The sequence below is a fragment of the Oncorhynchus mykiss genome, chromosome 18 (genome assembly GCF_057628025.1).
Source record: "Oncorhynchus mykiss isolate SJ-2025 chromosome 18, ASM5762802v1, whole genome shotgun sequence".
NCBI classification, from domain to species: Eukaryota; Metazoa; Chordata; class Actinopteri; order Salmoniformes; family Salmonidae; genus Oncorhynchus; species Oncorhynchus mykiss.
In genome coordinates, this window is record NC_143039.1 from 54351729 (window position 1) to 54357660 (window position 5932).

The following is a 5932-nucleotide window of genomic DNA, read 5'->3' on the forward strand; positions in this document are numbered from 1 at the left end:
TTGTACAACTCCAGTGTGTATAGGACCAGATAAATCTGTTTGTGTTAGTTCATTGGTCTGGATTCATGCAATGTGTTTGTGTCTTTTCCAAGGTGTGAACAAATGGCAGCAGAAAAGTGGTGGTTTCTCCTCCGAGGTCAGTAGAGTCAATGAGCATATCATATCACATCAATAGTTATCATGTCACATTCATTTTAAGGGGAAGCCTGAGCGCTCTCCTCTCACTCACACACACACACACACACACACACAACTAGTGTACATACTTGCGAGCGCACACATGCACAGCAACACACACCAGACCACTGTGTGTAAGTGCATAATTTAGAAGAGCCTCAAGACATTAATTAAACCTGGATATCCTGGTCCCGGGTATTGCTGAAATCCCACTTCCATCTACGGGAGGTGGGGAGAGAGCGAGGCAGAGATATCGTCACAGTATCCTCTCCACTGCGCTGAGTTTGGCTGAGTATTAGGTTATCAGTGGAACACCAATAATTGCATTATTAATTCTCACATAAGGCCTGCTGCAGAATGTCTAGATATTAATTCCAGATATCTGCAAATATGGGTGCCCATAGGGCGCTGGTCAAAAGTAGTGCACTATAAAGGGAACAGAGTGCCATTTGGGATGCAACCTTAGACTGACTCCAGATTAAAATGTCAGCACAGCCAACGCACACCCACCCTGTGACCCCTGCTGAATGTCAATTAATGCGATATTTAGTAGTCGTTTTTCTTCTTCTCTGTGCCCTCGAGGCTGTTTGATTATCCTGAGCAGAGGGGTACGTACTGTACCAGTGTCTATTAATGTTCATCGGACTGTAAATAGGCAGTGGTGGAAAAAGTACCCAATTGTCATACTTGAGTAAAAGTAACGTTAATTGAAAATGATTAAAGTAAAAGTGAACGTCACCCAGTAAAATACTAGAGTAAAAGTCTAAAAGTACTTGGTTATAAATATGCTTAAATATCAAAAGTAAATGTAATTGCTCAAATATACTTAAGTGTCAAAAGTAAAATATAATTATTCATATTTTCAAATTCCTTTCCTTGGTGCAGATGGTGCAGGCTATCAGATAACAGCTTCTTATGCTTGACATGTTGGCTGGATTCACTTGAGTATCTTACATGTGTGATTTAATGAAAGTTTGAATTTCATAGTATTTTATTTGAATCTGGCGCTCTGCATTTTCCCTGGCAATTGGCCAGTTGAGACATTTGCGTCCCGCCTATCCCTAACTAGTTTAATCAAACCAGACGGCACCATTTTCTTTGATTTTTAAATTTACCGATAGCCAACACTCAGTCATAATTTACAAACAAAGCCAGATCAGAGGCTGTAGGGAAGATCAGGGATGTTCTCTTGATAAGTGTATGAATTAGACAATTTTTCTGTTCTGCTAACCATTAAAAATGTAACAAGTTCTTTTGAGTGTCAGGGAAACTGTATGGAGTAAAAAGTACATAATTTTCTTTAGGAATGTCGTGAAGTAAAAGTAAATGTAATCAAAAATATAAGTAGTAAAGTCAAGTACAGATAAGTATTTTACACCAATGTACGTAGGCATGTAGGCATTTAGCCAGCATTCCGACCACATTCACACACACGCAGGCACACGCAGGCACACACACACACACACACACACACACACACACACACACACACACACATCAGTGTTCTGGGTTCAACAGTGTTCTAGCTGAAACAGTGTTCTGGTTTCAATAGTGTTTATTCTCACAGACAAATGGCCAATATGACATTTAAATTCTCTGGGTAAAAGAGTCATTATATAATACTGGAGAGCTGGTGGCAGAATGGAACTGTACCCATAATTGGTCATGTTTCATAATCATTTTCTGAATAGAAATCTATGAATTGATTGATTTTCACTGTATTCATGTTTTCCCCCTATCCTCACACAATGAGACTCCGTTCCAGCTCCTTCCTCCCAATTTAACCACAGATTACGTGTTCCTCACATACTTTACAAATATACTTTCTTGTTTTTTTAGTCCATGTGTTTAGACTATTTGCAGTTAAATCATTTGCTTTTCAAAGTTATAGAATTGCAAGAGCCTGTCTGTACGAACCACGTTCAACAGATGTAGATGGCCCTATAGCGTACCTCAAAAGCAAGGGGTGCTTAACCACAATGGTTAAGGTTTATTTAAGGCTACACGGTCATATTATGACTTCCTGTATATTATAGTAAGTGCTCAAGAAAGTTCATTTTCAACCCAGTTGGAGAAATATATGTAAAAGCATCATCCCTTTTGGGCTAAGTTGAACCAAAGGGTTAAATGAGCCATCACTAGTTTCTAGGAAACCATACACAAAATGAATCATGTGACCAAATATTTAGGTAGAGGTCATCATTTCATGGAGTCTGTGAAGGAAGGAACCAAATAGAAAAAGTGGTAAGCAAGTTAGGTCCAAAAAATGGATTTTCACCAAATCAAATTAATCTATTGTGTTAGTGGTTTCATTCTGCTTGTTTTTAAACCGACTTCAATAGTTTTAAGATTGTTCTGTCCATCAGTTGGGGTTTATATAATTTACAATATTAGAATTTGAACCTAGCATGAAAGTGTATCCTCGTATCTGTGTGGACTAGTATAGTCAAAATGTTTGCCTTGGAGTAAGTTGAGCCAATGGCCACCCAAAACAAGTGACGATTACATTTTGTCCGTTTTATGCACAACATATGCATAGTATTTTTGCAATGTGTCATGCATATGAACTCAATATTGATATGGTTACAGAGGAGACATCATCGTGTATACAAACCAGTGGTCTACCCCCCTTGAGGTTCTTGAGAGAGCAAACAAGGAAGTGAAAGATACACAACATCCTGAAATATATTTAGATATCTTTGTTAGAGAAAGAATGCTATATTTCCCTTGACGTAGAGACGCTGAATGGAAAACAAAACTCAACATACACCACGCTCCACCTTCAGGTTTACTCAGAAAATCGGATAAGCCAGGAATGACGTCGTGTTCTCAGTGTCCACGAACCCAGAGGTGGCCATGGATCTCTGTCTCTGTCACTTCCCCTGCTAGAGCAGACACCCCAAACCAACTGGCACATGACGATGTGCTATTCATACCAGCACATGAATAAGTGACATCATAAATTCGTCCCTTTAATGAGAAAACATCATCATACACCTCTTGATTTGTTTCTGGAGCCAGTGGGCAAAACTGGTCGAAAAGACTGATGATTTTTGTCATGGTCCGTTTGTATAGTTATTGAAAATGTTTTTACCTGGTTGTAATCTGGTGAGCTGACGTTTCTTTTAACAAGAAAAGCAGATTGCAACTCGAAAACGATACCATGACTTCCCATATCATTCTGCTGTAAAGCTGGCGAAACTAAATGTATTCTAAGTAACTGAACACATGTCCACTGATTGCCTGTGTCGATATAATGGAGTGATCTAATTTCAGAAAGAATATCCTACATTTTCCTGGGCCAATGTCTGAAATGGGTTATTGACACATATATACACACAAATTGAGAACAGATAAGTTTGTCTGAGTCAGCGTTTACTCTCCCTAATGCCCACGTAGTAAGGCATGGAATACGTCTGGTCCGGGAAGAGCTGTGAATAGGCCTGCATGCATACAACCATTATTCATTAAATTACCATTTAGGCACAAAATACAGTAGATACTGTATGTCTGGTTTGTGGAGCTACAGTATATGAATAGAAACACACTAACACCGTGTACAACAGTATACAACAGAGTTCCTCTCCTCTACAATGCCACAGTTGCTATAACAGAGCTTTATCGTCTCTACAGTGTGCTCTGAGACAGCCAGATGATCCCTGTGTCACGGAAAACGCTGCAATTTATCCATTCCTGAGGACTTAGAGCTTTATCACCAGGGTGTTGTTGTGCTGACTGTGCTTGCCTATTGGGAAGTCACAGACAGGGCCAGTAATAGCTGTAAAAAAAAGAATGTATCCTATTGGCCCTGGTCAAAATGTGTACACTAAAAAGGGAATAGGGATATTATCTAAACGTTTTTAAGGAACCAAAAGTTGTCAGTGTAAACATGCATTGTTTCTGGTACTACAGACTTCCCTGCACCAACATAAATGTTCCTTTGGGGAGATAGTTAGACACCAAACTTATATTAAAGTCTTTATTAGTCAGTGTCTCGGCAGACGTTGAGTTGATCCAGGGACCAAATCCCTTTCAAACACAGTGACATGTCTCCCCACCATCCTCCACAACAGGAGTGATACCCTTCTATTCTCTCCCTGACAGTACAACACAGAGGCCACCATGTTCTGTCTTCATCCCCTTTAATACAGCTTTTAAATTTCATGAAAGGTAAACGAGAAGAGAGAAAATATAAGAGCCTCTAAAGCCACCAGCAGCAGGTAATTTGATTAACCTCCAGAGGTTGAACCATTGGCATTTGTAGCGGCTGGGAGAAGGAGAGGGCACAGAGGGTACAACCAATCCCATCACTAAACACAGCTGTGACAAATAGCTCTGACAATCCTGTCAGTGTGGTTAGGCAGGCGGCTGGGGGGGGAGGGGTCCGTCAGGCAGTGGCGTCGTCTGTGAGGCGTCTCATTCTGAATGGAGACACGCCAGGTCCTCTGTGACAAATCACCTCACAACGACAATCTGTTTCTGAGCAGAACTTTCAGCTGTCAAAGGATCTGGAGCCTTTGAGATGACTAAAACTCTGCTTAGTTTTCTTCCATTTATTTTGTGTGTGGAGGGGGAGGGGGTTGCTTTTTTATTTTTTATTATTACATTCTTTCTTGAACTTCTAAGTTATTACTTGACTAATACCTGTGTTATTTAGAGCTTTCTGTGAAAAGTCCAATTTCCAATGTACTCATTATAAAGAGCACTTACTTCTCAGTTGAAACAGTTTGCATGAGACACAAGGCTATTTAGTTGAAAATGCCAAGTATATTAACTTTCCATATGGCCACACTGGTCCTTGAAATCTGTTGACAGCGCTTTTTACATGCTCTTTTTTTTCCTACCACAGCAAAATCTCAAAAGGCTATCAACCATTTCCCTCTTTCCAAAACAATTGTCCCATAGAGAGATGTTCGCTATTAGGCATGGCATATTAAAGGTATGAGGAGCTATCAAATGACGCAATGCTGAGGAAGTTGTTGACCACAAATGTTTTAGATTTTGACATTGACAGTCATCTGATGTCCTAAAATAAAAAAATCTAAACATTCCGTTCTATGATGACTTAATTATTTTTCCCTAATACAGGTGTAAAGTCATATTGCTGTGGACGTGAAAGATTATCCCCACTCCTATGGGCCCTGGTCAAAAGTAGTGCACTTGAAAGTGAATAAAGGTACCATTTGGAACACATCCCCAGCCACATTCAGCCAGATGAGACATTAGGCTTACAGCATCTCTGTCTCAGATCACTCTAATGTCTAATGGCCTCTTGCACGCGCGCGCGCGCGCACAGACACACACACACACACACACACACTCACACACACACACACACACACACACACACACACACACACACACACACACACACACACACACACACACACACACACAGTAATTCCCAGAGGCATTTAGGGGAGGTGATTTATCTGATTGGGACTTCCCTCAATGTTCCCTCCAGCGGGGCCGTCTACACTAGGTGAGGGTTTCTCATTGTGCTGAACAGATGGAGGCTCATGCTGCGCTGCTCCTGATGGAGTTTCATGCGAGTGTAATCTCCCATCGCTGGGCAGTACCTGTACGAGAAGGGGGGAGGCAGAGGTCTCCTAATACTGTTTGGTTACTAGCTTAGATGTTGTTCTGCTATAGCATGTGACTACTCAATACAATGTATACATTTGATAGATTTGCATGTTTTGAGAGATTTCAATTTGTTTGTGGTATGTATCCATTCGTTCAAAAACTGAAATCC